Raw genomic sequence first — 17573 nt, forward strand, 5'->3', positions numbered from 1 at the left:
TCTGACCCAGACTGGTGTTTTATCATCTGACCCAGACTGGTGCTTTATCATCTGACCCAGACTGGTGCTTTATCATCTGACCCAGACTGGTGCTTTATCATCTGACCCAGAATGGTGCTTTATCATCTGACCCAGACTGGTGCTTTATCATCTGACCCAGACTGGTGCTTTATCATCTGACCCAGACTGGTGCTTTATCATCTGACCCAGACTGATGCTTTATCATCTGACCCAGACTGGTGCTTTATCATCTGACCCGGACTGGTGCTTTATCATCTGACCCAGACTGGTGTTTTATCATCTGACCCAGACTGGTGCTTTATCATCTGACCCAGACTGGTGCTTTATCATCTGACCCAGACTGGTATTTTATCATCTGACCCAGACTGGTGCTTTATCATCTGACCCAGACTGGTGCTTTATCATCTGACCCAGACTGGTGCTTTATCATCTGACCCAGACTGGTGCTTTATCATCTGACCCAGACTGGTGCTTTATCATCTGACCCAGACTGATGCTTTATCATCTGACCCAGACTGGTGTTTTATCATCTGAGCCATACTGATGCTTTATCATCTGACCCGGACTGGTGCATTATAACCTGGCCCAGACGGATGCATTATCGTCTGACGCAGACTGATGCATTACATCTGGCCCAGACTGGTGCATTATCATCTGACCCAGACTGGTGTTTTTTTTCAGCCGACTATGTAACCAGAGCAGCTACTTTGCATCTCCTCCTTATAGTTGTGATATCTGTTATCTGTTAGTCTTGCCTGGTGTATCAGTGGCTTCCTCTGCTGCTGTCCTGTGGGGGAGCAGGGTTCTTCCTAAAATCGATCATTATCTCTGGCTCCCATCCTGATCCTGTTGGTGAGTGACAGCCAGTGACAGAGGCTGCAGACTTGGCTCAGAATAACAAGTCTATGCTGATTCTCCAGTTTCCTCAGTCCCCACATGGCAGTGTTTTATCTGGAGCAAATGTTATCATTGGCGATGCTGACATTAGGAGCTAGCAAAAGCCTTCTACTGCCTGCTACACCATGAGTATATTACAGTCATCTGACACACTAGTTTTTCCAATTTAGAGTGTGATTTCAGTGTGAAAAACACAGCCACCTGCACTCTTTGTAATTCATTTTTCTTAGAAGAGAGCCATTCCACCAACACCCTAATAACACAGCTGTCTGGTCGAGTATATTTTCATGTTTGAATTATGCAGAAATAAATCATTTTTGTGTGAATACGGTATGTGTATAAGATGCGTCTCAGTTGTTTTGGTATTTGTCAGGCCGGTGTTTGTCAGGCTTGTAATACCACAGCTTCAGTATGTAGTTTCAGCAGGCCAAGTGGAGTCACACATAGTGCTATGCGAAATGGCAGTTTCCTTTCACCTCTGCCAAGCCATGCCACTAAATCACTTTAACAGCCTGGCTTTTCTCTAAATGGACCCATAACAACGTAATAAGCCACAGGCTTCTGCTATTGCCACACAATTTGGGAAGTGGAATTCACTCAGCAAGTTTAGTACTGGATTATAGGAACATTTCCAGATTTGATTTAGCATAATATTTTTGATTATGTATGTGTTCCATCACAGAATGGCAAGTGCCAAATGCAGCTTAGCCTGTAAGATTTTCTCAATGCATGCATGCCATATAAAATGAAAATGACCAGTGTAGGGGTACATGTCTTAGTGATTGGAATGATCGTCACGTTCTGTGTGGATCGGTCTTTGGCCACAAATCTTTGCCTCCAAAGGGCCCTCATCTCTCCTCCTCTCACGCTCTCTCTTTTTCTCTCTCTCTTTTTCTCTCTCTCTCTCTCTCTCTCTCTCTCTCTTTCTCTTTCTCTCTTTATCTCTCTCTCTCTCTCGTTCTCTTTTTCTCTCTCTCTCTCTCTCTCTCTCTCTCTCTCTCTCTCTCTCTCTCTCTCTCGACACAGGCTCTGGTGGTCATTATACAGAAACGACCCGCTCGCTCAGCCAAAGGAAACTCATTATTTTTGTTTTCTTCTCCTCTACCGATTCATTTTTTTGGGATTGTTCTCTCCATTTCTACTTTCCAATGAATATTAACATTATGAATAACAATATTAACATTATTAATAACAATAATATTATTAATAACATTATTAATAACAAAATAGCATTATTAATAACAAGAATAAGATTATGAATAACAAGAATGCCATTGTTAATAACAAGAATACCATTATTAATAACAATAATAACATTATTCATAACAAGAATAGCATTATTAATAACATTATTAATAGCAAGAATAACAATAGTAACAATAATAACAAGAATAACATTATTAATAGTGAGAATACCATTATTAATACCATTATTTAGTAACAAGAATAACAGTATTAATAACATTATTAATAACAAGACTAACATTTTTAATAAAAATACTACCATTATTAATAACATTATTAATAACAAGAATAACATGATTAATAGCAAGAATAACATGATTAATAATGAGAATAACATTATTAATAATGAGAATATCGTTATTAATAGCATTATTAGTAACAAGAATAACATTATTAATAACATGATTAATAGCAAGAATAACATGATTAATAGCAAGAATAACATTATTAATAACAATACTACCATTATTAATAACATTATTAATAACAATAACATTATAAATAACAATAATACCATTATTAATAACAATATAACCATTATTAATAACATTATTAATAACAGAAACATTATAAATAACAAGAATAACATTATTGATAACAAGAATAACATTATTATTAACAATATTTACATTATTAATCAAATCAAATCAAATGTATTTATATAGCCCTTCTTACATCAGCTGATATCTCAAAGTGCCGTACAGAAACCCAGCCTAAAACCCCAAACAGCAAGCAATGCAGGTGTAGAAGCACGGTGGCTAGGAAAAACTCCCTAGAAAGGCCAAAACCTAGGAAGAAACCTAGAGAGGAACCAGGCTATGAGGGGTGGCCAGTCCTCTTCTGGCTGTTATTGTTATTATTAATAACAATAATAACATATTAATAACAATACTACCATTACGAATAACATTATAACAATACCATTATTAATAAGACTAATAATGGTATTAATAACAAGAAAAACATTATCAATAACAATTCTACCATTATTAATATCGTTATTAATTACAAGAATAACATTATTAATAACAATAATAACAAGAATAACATTATCAGTAACGATACTACCATTATTAATAACATTATTAATAACAATAATAACATTATTAATAACAAGAATAACATTACTAATAACAATAATACCATTATTAATAACAAGAATAACATTATTACGTTTTTACCAGAATAAATTACACTGTTATTGTATACTGAATCATATATTTCCGTCCAGGTGCAGTCATACTATAGATGATGATATATTCATAACACTTTATCGAGGGCTTGGGATTATAAAGTTCTATCTACAAAAATATGATTCTGAAATAATTAGCTTTAAAGTTCTGAACCCTCATTGGTTTGAATGATGTCAGCAGATGTTATCTTAACTACAGGAATTGAGGTATTCAGAATACTATATACATGTAGGTAGAGAACATTGGACAGAATAGGCCTACGTTAATAACTATGTTTTGACAAAAATGTAGATAGAACCTTGTAATCCCAAGCTCTCATATCAATTTCCATTGAATAATTCATACAGCTGACACCTATAGGCAAAAGCCTCCTCGTAATTCATTACATTGACTACTCATGTCTATTGCAGTGTTAGTCTTAGATATTCATTTAAATCCTGAGACTTTGTCTGTTTGTATAGTTCTTCAGTGTCATCATGAATTTCAGTGAGACTGAACTACATGGAGTTTGATTTTATTGTCACAGTAAGTCAAGGAATTACTAGTTGATTTTCTTCCCAGAAACACAAGTCACATAATGCAAACACTTTCTCTCATTTTTCCATTACCCCAAAACTGTAGTCAGAGAAGATCTCTCTGTGTTGCATAATGCGGTTCAATTAAATCTAAGATGATGTAGAGATACTGCATAGTGAATGAATAATGATTTCTGTCCCATGGAAGTGGAAGAGGAATGAGACAGTGCTCTCTCAGGCAAGACAAGCAGAAACTCTAGCAACCTCAACATTAACTTTTAATATTTAATGACAGTTGATAATTCTTTCCACAGAGTGTAGTTGTTATTGTACAGTAAAGGCGTGTGCATGCTTCCCAGCCGATCCAGTTTGGAAAAGTTTGTGCATATATTGTGACAACATTTTGTGAGGTTTTTATTGTGGTGCCAGCCTAACTGAAGCATCCTCATTCCTTAAGGGATGCTTTGAGAGGGGAGTTAGAATTCTAAAAATGACAGCTGTCATTCAGGTGTCACTACTGTATGCTCAATATGTCACAGGTTCACAATATTCGTGGAGTTAGGCTAGCGGTTAGGAGCATTGGGCCAGTAACCAAAATGTTGCTGGTTCGAATCCCAGAGCCGACTAGGTGAAAAATCTGTCGACGTGCCCTTGAGCAAGGCACTTCACCCTAATTGCTCCTGTAAGTCGCTCTGGATAAGAGTGTCTGCTAAATGACTAAAATGTAATGATTAACCATCAGCATCCCTGCAGGTGCCTGTGTGAGGTTTCTATTGGCCTCCTCTCCATCTATTTGGCATTGCCAGTGACCTGCCATGACAGAGTGTTGACAGATCTGCCAGGGCACACAGCATATGCTACCCTTTTATTAAAGAGATGCAAACCAGAGCATTTTCTTAGAGGTCACTCTACTCTGTGTCTGTTTTAGGACTGTCAGACGATGATATTTTTTAATCAAGTTATCCACATGTCTTTCTATAGTTAACTGATTAATAAAAATATTGGAATGTTTCAAATTTGACCCTAATTAAAGATGCTTTCATTTAAAACACATCACATTGGGTTGTAGGTATAACACATTTTGATTACAGGGGAAGAAAACACAAAATAAACTCTATTTTACTTTGTTTGCTTGGCACTAAACCTCAAACAAACACTGTAGCTATCTGCACATCATTTTCTATATTTTACATTCAGCATTTGTTCAAGTCTGTCTTTGTTGATAGTGTCTTTGTTGATAGTGTCTTTGTAGATACTGTCTTTGTTGATAGTGTCTTTGTAGATACTGTCTTTGTGTGTAATGGTCGTCGTATATAGTGGACCAAGGCGCAGCGGGTTGAGTGCTCATATTAACTTTTATTAGAACACTTACGAAACAAAACAAGAAAACGAACGAACGAACATTAATGCAGGCTAACCCTAGCAATGCAAAAACAACTTCCCACAAGGGACATGTGAAAACAGGGCTACCTAAGTATGACTCCCAATCAGCAACAACGATGTACAGCTGTTCCTGATTGAGAGCCATACCAGGCCAACACAAAGAAATACACAACATAGATAGATCATAGAAATACAAAACATAGAACATAACCAAAAACCCCGGAATACTCTAAACAAACACCCCTCTACATAAACACATATCCCAACAAACCCCGAACCACATAAAAAAAACACCCCCTGCCACATCCTGACCAAACTACAATAACAAATAACCCCTTTACTGGTCAGGACGTGACATTGTGTTATGTTTGTCGATGGAAGGATTGGACCAAGGCGCAGCGTGGTAGGCGTACATCTTTCTTTATTCAATGAACACCGAAACAAAACAAATACAAACGAAACGTAACGTTCAGTAGGGCTACACAGCACAGTACCAAAAATAAGATCCCACAAACTAAGGTGGGAAAAAGGCTGCCTAAGTATGATCCCCAATCAGAGACAACGATAGACAGCTGCCTCTGATTGGGAACCATATCCGGCAAACAAAGAAATAGAAAAACTAAATGCCCACCCAAATCACACCCTGACCTAACCAAATAGAGAAATAAATAGGCTCTCTAAGGTCAGGGCGTGACCGCACCCCCCCCCCCAAAGGTGCTTGACTCCGGCCGCAAAACCTGACCCTATAAGGGAGGGTCCGGGTGGGCATCTAGCCTCGGTGGCTGCTTCGGTGCTGGACGTAGACCTCGCTCCGCTCGCGGATCCACCATCTTCGGTGGCGACTCTGGTGCGGGGATCGTTGCTGGAAGCTCCGGACCGTGGCTCATCGCCGGAGGAACCGGACCGTGGATCGTCGCCGGAAACTCCGGACCGTAGATCATCGCCGGGGACTCCGGACCGTAGACCGTCGCCGGGGGCTCCGGACCGTAGATCGCCGCAGAAGGCTCCGGACTGGAAACCGTCGCTGGAGGCTCTGGACTGGGAACCGTCGCTGGGGGCTCCGGACTGGGAACTGTCGCTGGAGGCTCCGGACCGGGAACCCGTCGCTGGAGGCTCTGGACCGCCGACCGTCGCTGGAGGCTCTGGACCGCCGACCGTCGCTGGAGGCTCTGGACCGCCGACCGTCGCTGGAGGCTCTGGACCGCCGACCGTCGCTGGAGACTCTGGACTGCAGACCGTCGCTGGAGGCTCCGGGCCATGGATCGTCGCTGCAGGCTCCGGGCCATGGATCGTCGCTGCAGGCTCAGGGCCATGGATCGTCACTGCAGGCTCCGGGCCATGGATCGTCACTGCAGGCTCCGGGCCATGGATCGTCATTGGAGGCTTCGGGCCATGGATCGTCACCGGAGGCTTCGTGCCATGGATCGTCACCGGAGGCTTCGGTCCATGGATCATCACTGGAGGCCGGGTACGTGGAGCAGGCACAGGTCGTACCGGGCTGGGGAGACGCACTGGAAATCGGGTGCGCAGAGCTGGCACAGGATATACTGGGCCGTGGAGGCGCACTGGAGGTCTGGAGCATAGAGCTGGCACAACCCGTCCTGGCTGGATGCTCACTTTAGCCCGACAAGTGCGGGGCACTGGCACAGGATGCACTGGGCTGTGAAGGCGCACTGGCGACACAGTGCGTAGGGCTGGCGCAGGATATCCTGGACCGAGGCAGCGTACTGGAGACCAGGAGCGCTGAGCCGGCACAACCCGTCCTGGCTGGATGCCCACTTTCGCACGGTAAGTGCGAGGAGCTGGCACCGAGCGCACCGGGCTGTGAATGCACACTGGAGACACAGTGCGTATCACTGCATAACATGGTGCCTGAATGGTCACACGCTCCTTAAAGCGAGTGCGGGGAGTTGGCTCTGGACTGAAACCTGGCTCCGCCAACCACCCCGTGTGCCCCCGCCCCAAAAGAAATTGAGGGCTGCCTCTCGTGCTTGCGTCGTCGTTGTGACCCCCGGAGTCCTTGTTGATGCTCCTTCGCTGCTTCCAAACGCTTCCCCGGCAGGCTTTTATATCTATCCAATACTTCCTCCCAAGTCCAGGCTATTCTCTCCTCAACCTCCTCCAAAGACCAGGATGCCATCTCCTCCCGGGCACGCTGCTTGGTCCAGTTGAGGTGGGATCTTCTGTTACGTTTGTCGATGGAAGGATTGGACCAAGGTGCAGCGTGGTAGGCGTACATCTTTCTTTATTCAATGAACACCAAAACAAAACAAATACAAACGAAATGTAACGTTCAGTAGGGCTACACAGCACAGTACCAAAAACAATATCCCACAAACTAAGGTGGGAAAAAGGCTGCCTAAGTATGATCCCCAATCAGAGACAACGATAGACAGTTGCCTCTGATTGGGAACCATACACGGCAAACAAAGAAATAGAAAAACTAGAATGCCCACCCAAATCACAACCTGACCTAACCAAATAGAGAAATAAAAAGGCTCTCGAAGGTCAGGGCGTGACACTTTGTAGATACTGTCTTTGTAGATGCTGTCTTTGTAGATGCTGTCTTTGTAGATACTGCCTTTCTAGATAGTGTCTTTGTAGATACTGTCTTTGTAGATAGTGTCTTTGTAGATAGTGTCTTTGTTGATAGTGTCTTTGTTGATACTGTCTTTGTTGATAGTGTCTTTGTTGATAGTGTCTTTGTTGATGGTGTCTTTGTTGATGGTGTCTTTGTTGATGGTGTCTTTGTTGATGGTGTCTTTGTTGATAGTATCTTTGTTGATAGTGTCTTTGTAGATAGGGTCTTTGTAGACAGTGTCTTTGTAGACAGTGTCTTTGTTGATAGTGTCTTTGTAGATAGTGTCTTTGTTGATGGTGTCTTTGTAGATAGTGTCTTTGTTGATGGTGTCTTTGTTGATGGTGTCTTTGTTGATAGTGTCTTTGTTGATAGTGTCTTTGTTGATAGTGTCTTTGTAGATACTGTCTTTGTTGATAGTGTCTTTGTAGATAGGGTCTTTGTAGACAGTGTCTTTGTAGACAGTGTCTTTGTTGATAGTGTCTTTGTTGATAGTGTCTTTGTTGATAGTGTCTTTGTTGATAGTGTCTTTGTAGATACTGTCTTTGTAGATACTGTTTTTCTAGATACTGTCTTTGTAGATACTGTCTTTGTTGATAGTGTCTTTCGAGCTTGGCTATGGTAACCACTGTAAAGAAACAGATTGCTGGGATGATTGCTTGGAAAACAGGGCTATTTCTGCTCACTATAGGCTATAGGCTGTTCTTTTGTGCCTACCCCCAAGCCCATAGAGCCCAGGACAGACCTGGATGTCTCCTCTCCTTCACTTCAGCCTACAACCAATAGACTGCCTCAGCCCCCTGAGCTCTTCCTACCTCCACCTGATTCACCCATCCACACTGTCTGCTGCTGAGCCAAGCTGACAGGCCCACCCTACCTCTATCTGCCTGCCCATCTCCTACTCAGCCTCTGTCAGCCTCTGCCTGTCCATCCCTATACGCAGCATCATCCTTCCACCCCAGGCCACCCTGCCTCTACCTACCTGCCTGCCTGCCTTCCCACCCCCTACACAGCCTCTGTCTGACCATCATTCCCCCTCCACAGCCCACACAAAGCAGTGGCAGGGGAAGACCTTGTTAATGACACACTGTTATCATCCTTCAATCATCCTAGACATTGGGTTGGTACTAGACTGTAACCTGTTGTTGTTCATGGAGAAAGTGCCAACATTGAAAGTGCCAATACGCTGCCTATGGTACAAATGACTGGGCATTTGTCAGGAGGTAGATTCTGCACAGGTGGGCCTTCACAGGTTGACAACTATAGAGGTAGTAGGTATATTCTGCACAGGTGGGCCTTCACAGGTTGACAACTATAGAGGTAGTAGGTAGATTCTGCACAGGTGGGCCTTCACAGGTTGACAACTATAGAGGTAGTAGGTAGATTCTGCACAGGTGGGCCTTCACAGGTTGACAACTATAGAGGTAGTAGGTAGATTCTGCACAGGTGGGCCTTCACAGGTTGACAACTCTAGAGAGGTAGTTTTGTCCCATTTAGTGCATATGATTTAGCGCCAGCCACGGCCCACTACTATTAAACTGGGATCAATATGATCATTCTCTATTAAACTGGGATCAATATGATCATTCTCTATTAAACTGGGATCAATATGATCATTCTCTATTAAACTGGGATCAATATGATCATTCTCTATTAAACTGGGATCAATATGATCATTCTCTAAAAAGCTGTTGAAACGCAACAGTCAGTCTCATTTGGCTATAGCTGTTGGCTGTATACTGCACAGATGTAGGATCTTAATTAGATCACTCTTTTAGTGTATTCAAGGTTTAAAAAGGCTTCTAAAGTTTGTAATTTCCACAAAATAAATGTCAGACTTGATTTGCACTAAAGAAAATGTCCATTAATTATAATCCACTTAATAATTCCCATTTAAGATCCTACATCTGTAGGTCTGCTACCTAGACCCTTTGAGTGGCACACTCATGTGTTTTTCATTAACTTCAACTATAAACAAACAATTTCATTTTCAATTGACAGATAACACCAGTCTATGGTTGAGTGATACAAAGAATGTGTACAGACAGGTCACACAGTGTGTACAGACAGGTCACACCAATAAAGTGATGGGCCCATGTGATTCTGCTTAACTTCTTATCTGGCCTAACAGAAAACAAGACCTCTGTTTCACCGTGAGATTACTGGCATAGTTGCTGCCTATCAAGTATCAGAAGTCATACATCAAAATGTCTCTGTTCAAACCACAATACAAAGAAGTGCCAATCAAACGAACATGGATTCATGTCTCTTGACCCCACAGCGAAAGGTCACCTTCGTAATGTCATGTTGTAATTGAATTACTGTTAAGCAGAACAGATAACTATATGGCAGCTAGAGGACAAAAGTAAATGGCAGATTGATGTGTGTTGATTAAACAGTAGGGACACAGAATGGGAGATGCTCCCGGAATGTTCTTTTATATTCACCACGGATCTGGGCCCAACATTGTGTTTTATATTCACCATGGATCTGGGCCCAACATTGTGTTTTATATTCACCACGGATCTGGGCCCAACAGTGTGTTTTATATTCACCACGGATCTGGGCCCAACATTGTGTTTTATATTCACCACGGATCTGGGCCCAACATTGTGTTTTATATTCACCACGGATCTGGGCCCAACATTGTGTTTTATATTCACCATGGATCTGGGCCCAACATTGTGTTTTATATTCACCATGGATCTGGGCCCAACATTGTGTTTTATATTCACCACGGATCTGGGCCCAACATTGTGTTTTTATATTCACCATGGATCTGGGCCCAACATTGTGTTTTATATTCACCACGGATCTGGGCCCAACATTGTGTTTTATATTCACCATGGATCTGGGCCCAACATTGTGTTTTATATTCACCATGGATCTGGGCCCAACATTGTGTTTTATATTCACCATGGATCTGGGCCCAACATTGTGTTCTACATTCACCATGGATCTGGGCCCAACATTGTGTTTTATATTCACCACGGATCTGGGCCCAACATTGAATTTTATATTCACCACGGGTCTGGGCCCAACATTGGACATGTATCTCTCCCTGCTAAAGCTCTGTACGTTAGATTACCACCCCTCCCCTCCCTTCCTCTTTCCCAGCCAGATCTATTTGAGATGCTGTCGCTTTAAATCTAATGAAATCAACTGGATATCTCAACTGCAGGCCATTTATTTCAGAGGAGGTTGGCATTATGGGTAATTCATGTGAAAAGTGTCATGATTAATCCTGCTACGTTCACCCCTGAGGCTAGCCTCAATGCCTGGGCAAAAACTGTCTCCCCGACAAATCCCCCTGACACCCTACACTGTGTATTTAAGTCTCATAAGCCAGGAAAACATAATCTTTTAAATTCTGTGCTCGCAATACCTTTCACTCTGCATAAAAATAACTTTCACTCTGCTCTAACAAAATAATTGTAGGGTGAAGCCCTTGAAATGTAGCTAATGATTTAACAGCAAAACTTCTTTGCTTCCTTTGATGCGTTCTATACATGTTTTCATCACAGAATTGGAAAACACCTAGCTATACTTTGACTCGTAGAATTTTCACAATCTGATGTTCACTCTTGGCATTTGCAAAGAAGCTCTAATAATAATAATAATAATGATAATAATAATAATAATTTGTTATTGTGTTTCCCTTTCTGGAAATTTGTCTTCCATCTCAACAAATAACAGCACGGCATCACCAATAGGTGCATAAATGCATACATAAACCACAAGCAATAACTACAGCAGACAACACATGTGGATGCAGTTCGTACATTCTGGGAGGAGGGGGGAGTTGAGCACTTATTTATTCAATTGACGTTTACTGGTGGGAATGAATGATTTCTGGGCTCTGGTGCTAGACTGGGACTGTTGACTTGATTGGTTGCTTTCATTTAGAATACGCTTGCTCTGTGTTTTGTTGAATTCTGCATGACCGTATTTTGTATGACTGGGTGTGTTCCTGTGTGAAGGGGAGGATAGCCTACTTACTCAGTGGCATCAGGATAGAGGAGTCTAAACAGTGAAAACAGCCAGGACAACAGATGGTTAAAATCACCACTGCTTCCCACAACCACCCCCTGTGTCCTCCAGATAGCATCATTTTATCATGTTGAGAAACCCTGGAGTTTACAAATTGATTAATGCAAACCTTTTATCCCAAACAGCCCTCATGAAGATTTCATCACTACCTCGAAAGATGCCTCCAATACTGGGGGACTTGACAATACAACACAATACAACACAATACAACACAATACAATATCCAATACTATACAATACAATATACAATATACAATACAATACAATACTATACAATACAATATACAATACAATATACAATACTATACAATACAATATGCAGTACAATATGCAATACAATATACAATACAATATACAATACAATGTACAATACAAGACAATACAATATACAATACACAATACAATACAATATACAATACACAATAGAATATACAATAAAATACAAACATCAATCATTGTCAAAGCAACCCTCTCAAATACCCTCATCTTCCACACACCACATTGCATTGCACATAGTGTGTGCATAATTTATTGGGGATTATTGATTAAACTGCTCATTTATTATACAGTATTTCCGATGATCACAATTTTGTATTTTTGCTGATTTCAACCTAACTTTATAGCATTGACATTGACTTTGAATGTTGAAGCGTCAATAGAGGATTGTCTTTCACGCATGTAATGGCAACTACAGGGCAGCCATCTGCATCAGAGACTTGGCTGCTTTGTGTTGGGTGTTCAAGCGTCTCACAACAGATAGTGAGTTACCAAGCACCTCTGCCTGTCTAATGCCACATAAAAGCTTAGTTGGCTCAGACAGTCTGGGTAGTATCCAGCCAAGGTCACTGCAAATCATCTCCAATGATCACCCCCTGCCCCCCTCACCTTCTACTCAATTCTCTCAGTTCAGTCAGCCCTGCCCTCTCCAGCCCTCTCCCCTCCCCAGCTGTCTCTGCCCTCTCCAGCCCTCTCCCCTCCCCAGCTGTCTCTGCCCTCTCCAGCCCTCTCCCCTCCCAAGCTGTCTCTGCCCTCTCCAGCCCTCTCCCCTCCCCAGCTGTCTCTGCCCTCTCCAGCCCTCTCCCCTCCCCAGCTGTCTCTGCCCTCTCCAGCCCTCTCCCCTCCCAAGCTGTCTCTGCCCTCTCCAGCCCTCTCCCCTCCCCAGCTGTCCCTGCCCTCTCCAGTCCTCTCCCCTCCCCAGCTGTCCCTGCCCTCCCCAGTCCTCTCCCCTCCCCAGCTGTCTCTGCCCTCTCCAGTCCTCTCCCCTCCCCAGCTGTCTCTGCCCTCTCCAGTCCTCTCCCCTCCCCAGCTGTCCCTGCCCTCTCCATTCCTCTCCCCTCCCCAGCTGTCTCTGCCCTCTCCAGCCCTCTCCCCTCCCCAGCTGTCTCTGCCCTCTCCAGCCCTCTCCCCTCCCCAGCTGTCCCTGCCCTCTCCATTCCTCTCCCCTCCCCAGCTGTCTCTGCCCTCTCCAGCCCTCTCCCCTCCCCAGCTGTCTCTGCCCTCTCCAGCCCTCTCCCCTCCCCAGCTGTCTCTGCCCTCTCCAGCCCTCTCCCCTCCCCAGCTGTCTCTGCCCTCTCCAGCCCTCTCCCCTCCCCAGCTGTCTCTGCCCTCTCCAGCCCTCTCCCCTCCCCAGCTGTCTCTGCCCTCTCCAGCCCTCTCCCCTCCCCAGCTGTCTCTGCCCTCTCCAGCCCTCTCCCCTCCCCAGCTGTCCCTGCCCTCTCCAGTCCTCTCCCCTCCCCAGCTGTCCCTGCCCTCCCCAGTCCTCTCCCCTCCCCAGCTGTCTCTGCCCTCTCCAGTCCTCTCCCCTCCCCAGCTGTCTCTGCCCTCTCCAGTCCTCTCCCCTCCCCAGCTGTCCCTGCCCTCTCCATTCCTCTCCCCTCCCCAGCTGTCTCTGCCCTCTCCAGCCCTCTCCCCTCCCCAGCTGTCTCTGCCCTCTCCAGCCCTCTCCCCTCTCAGCTGTCTCTGCCCTCTCCAGTCCTCTCCCCTCCCCAGCTGTCTCTGCCCTCTCCAGCCCTCTCCCCTCCCCAGCTGTCTCTGCCCTCTCCAGCCCTCTCCCCTCCCCAGCTGTCTCTGCCCTCTCCAGCCCTCTCCCCTCCCCAGCTGTCTCTGCCCTCTCCGCCCTTCTCCAGTCCTCTCCCCTCTCCAGCACTCTCCCCTCTCTAGCCCTCTAACCCTCTCCTACCATCCCCAGCCCTCTCCAGGCCTCTCCAGGCCTCTCCAGTCCTCTCCAGCCCTCTCCCCTCTCCATCCCTATCCAGCCCTCTCCCCTCTCCAGCCCTCTGCCCTTCTCCAGCCCTCTCCCCTCTCCAGCCCCTTCCTTCCCTCTCCAGCCCTCTCTTGCTCTCTGCAGCCCTCTCCCCTCTCCAGCCCTCTGTCCTTCTCCAGCCGTCTCCCATCTCCAGCCCCCTCCTTCCCTCTCCAGCCCTCTCTTGCTCTCTGAAGCCCTCTCCCCTCTCCAGCCCTCTGACCTTCTCCAGCCCTCTCCCCTCTCCAGCCCCCTCCTTCCCTCTTCAGCCCCCTCTTGCTCTCTGCAGCCCTCTCTCCTCTCCAGCCCTCTGCCTTTCTCCAGCCCTCTCCCCTCTGCAGCCCTCCCCAGCCCTCTCCCCTCTCCATCCCTCTCATGACCTCTCCCCCCTCCAACCCTCTTCAGCCTACCCCTTCTCTCCCTCCATCTCTCTTACTATTGTTTCTCTCTCTTCCTCTCCACTCTCCCTCTCCTCTCTCTCTCTCCTTTCCTCTCCTCTTGGTCTCTCTCTCTCGCCCCCCCTCTCTCTGCCTGATGAATGGCCTCTACCTTTCAGCTCATTGGCCACAACCAGCCCTCTACCCTCTCCAGCCCTCTCTAGCCCTCTCCAGCCATATCCAGCCCTCCCCCTCTCCAGCCCTCTCTCCTCTCCAGCCGTATTCAGCCCTCCCCCGCTCCAGCCCTCTCCCCACTCCAGCCCTCTCCAGGCCTCTCCAGCCCTCTGCCCTCTCCAGGCCTCTCCAGCCCTCTGCCCTCTCCAGCCCTGTTCTCTCCAGTCCTCTCCAGTCCTCTCCAGTCCTCTCCAGTCCTCTCCAGTTCTCTCCAGTGCTCTTCAGCCCTCTCCAGTCCTCTCCCATCTCCAGCCCTCTCCAGTCCTCTCCCATCTCCAGTACTCTCCCCTCTCAAGGCCTCTCCAGCCCTCTCCCCTCTCCAACCCGTCTCCAGTCCTCTCCCGTCTCCATAACTCTCCCCTCTCCAACCCGTCTCCAGTCCTCTCACCTCTCCAGCCCTCTCCATCCCTCTGCCCTCTCCCCTCTCCCCACTCCAGCCCTCTCCCCTCTCCAGCCCTGTCCCTTCTCCAGCCCTCTCCAGACCTCTTCCCTCTAGCCTTCTCCACTCTCCTACCATCTCCAGCCCTCTCCTACCCGCCCCATTCCTTTCCCCTCTCTAGTCCTCCCCCCTCTCCAGCCCTCCCTTGACCTCTCCCCTCTCCAGCCCTCTCCCTTCACCAGCCCTCTCCTTCCCTCCCCAGCCCTCTCGCCTCTGCATCCCTCTCCAGCCCTCTGCCCTCTCCAGGCCTCTCCAGCCCTCTGCCCTCTCCAGGCCTCTCCAGCCCTGTTCTCTCCAGCCCTCTCCAGTCCTCTCCCCTCTCAGCCCTCTCCCCTCTCAAGGCCTCTCAAGGCCTCTCCAGCCCTCTCCAACCCGTCTCCAGTCCTCTCCCCTCTCCAACCCGTCTCCAGTCCTCTCCCCGCTCCAGCCCTCACCAGCCCTCTGCCCTCTGCCCTCTCCTCTCTCCCCACTCCAGCCCTGTCCCCTCTCCAGACCTCTTCCCTCTTGCCTTCTCTGCTCTCCTATCATCTCCAGCCCTCTCCTACCCGCCCCATTCCTCTCCACTCTCTTGTCCTCCCCCCTCTCCAGCCCTCCCTTGACCTCTCCCCTCTGCAGCCCTCTCCCTTCACCAGCCCTCTCCCCTCTCCAGTCCTCTCGCCTCTGCATCCCTCTCCAGCCCTCTCCCCTCTCCAGCCCTCTTCCCTCTCCAGCCCTCCAGCACACTTCATGCACTCTCCAGCCCTCTCCCCTACCCGCTCCCCTCTCCAGCCATCTTCCCTCTCCAGTCCTCTCTAGCCCTATCCAGCCCTCTGCCCTCTCATGCCCTCTCCAGCTCTCTCCAGCTCTCTCCACTCTCCCCTCTCCAGCCCTCTCCCCTCTCTAGCTATCTCCTGCCCTATCTAGCCCTCTCCCCCTATAGCCCTCTTATGCCCTCTCCTCTCTCCAGGCCTCTCCAGGCCTCTCCAGGCCTCTTCAGCCCTGTTCTCTCCAGTCCTCTCCAGTCCTCTCCAGCCCTCTCCAGTCCTCTCCCCACTCCAGCCCTCTCCAGTCCTCTCCCCTCTCCAGCCCTCTTCAGCCTCCCCCTCTCTCTCTCTCTCTCTCTCTCTCCCTCTCCTCTCTCTTTCTCCCCTTCACTCTGTCTCTCTCTCTCTTGCCTCCCCTCTCTCTGCCTGAGTAATGGCCTGCCTCTACCTTCCTGTCACCATGAGAGGTGGTGCTGGCTCTGCTCTGTTCTCCTTTTTTCATGCGTGTCCTTTTAACTGGCCAGGCAATCCCAGCTGAGATCTCTATCGACCATGATTTATCTGATATAGCTACAGTTCTGCTTCTCTCTCGCTCGCTCTCTTGCTCTCTCTCTCTCTCGCTCTCCTCCCCCACACTCTCTCTTAAGTTCAGCATAAGTACAGTGCTACACATACCAGAAATGAATAGAGGGCTGAGGGAGAGGAGGAAAGGGTGAGAGCACTCTTCGGGATGGCTACATGTGGCGATGCCAGAGAGAAAGAGAGAGGGCTACGCTTGTCACAGAATTTTGACTGTAACTAAATAATTCAGTAGAATCAGGGACCAACCATAGTTTTCTTGGTAATGGGGGTTATTGTCTGCATCTGATGCAGATCTTAATTTGTTTCTCACAGCAGGACAATAATACTGCAGCAACATGAAATTAGGACAAATCAAGTCAGAAATTTTAAGTGGAAATTACAAACTTTAAAAGCCTTTTTAAACCTTGAATACACCACAATTTGCATTTCCTGCTGTGCAGGAAAATTCTCTGAGACAACAGAGTGATCAAAGATAGCAGATCTGTGCCTGAATGTATTGCTAGCTATCTTTAGCTCGCTCCTCTCCCTGTGGTGTCATTCCAAAGCCTCTTTTTCCCAGGTACACCACCATAGAGATAGGCACCTCTGTTCTCCTGATGTAGCAGTTTTGACAGTTGAGCTGAATCGGTTTCTTCCTCTGCAGCATCATCCTGTTTTTCTATTGCTGGGTTCCTGTCTGTACTGTACATTGGCTGTGAATCAGTAACCTGGGATGTGTATTTATTCTCACACAACCCATTTTCTGGCCTCCGTGTTTCTTTGCATTGTTGATGCCTGCTCTCCCTCACCCACCCCCTCTGTCTGTCTGTCTCTCTCTCTCTCTCTCTCTCTCTCTCTCTCTCTCTCTCTCTCTCTCTCTTCCGCTCTCTCTCTCTCTCTTTCTCTCTTTCTTTCTTTCTCTCTCTGTCGCCCTCTCTCTCTCTCTCTCTCTCGCTCTCTCTCTCTCTCTTTCTCTCTTTCTTTCTTTCTCTCTCTGTCGCCCTCTCTCTCTCTCTCTCTCTCTCTCTCTCTCTTTTTTTTTTTCTTTCTTTCTCTCTCTGCTGCTCTCTTTTTCTCTCTCTCCCTCTCTCTCTG

The 17573-nt window shown here is 46.7% G+C and overlaps 1 protein-coding gene across 4 annotated transcripts in view; it reads left to right on the forward strand.

The window, feature by feature from the left end:
* Positions 1–17573, forward strand: part of nrxn2a (neurexin 2a) — a 402746-nt gene that overhangs the window by 260673 nt on the left and 124500 nt on the right. The window lies entirely within an intron of this gene.

The sequence above is a fragment of the Salmo salar genome, chromosome ssa11 (genome assembly GCF_905237065.1).
Source record: "Salmo salar chromosome ssa11, Ssal_v3.1, whole genome shotgun sequence".
In the NCBI taxonomy this organism is placed as follows: Eukaryota; Metazoa; Chordata; class Actinopteri; order Salmoniformes; family Salmonidae; genus Salmo; species Salmo salar.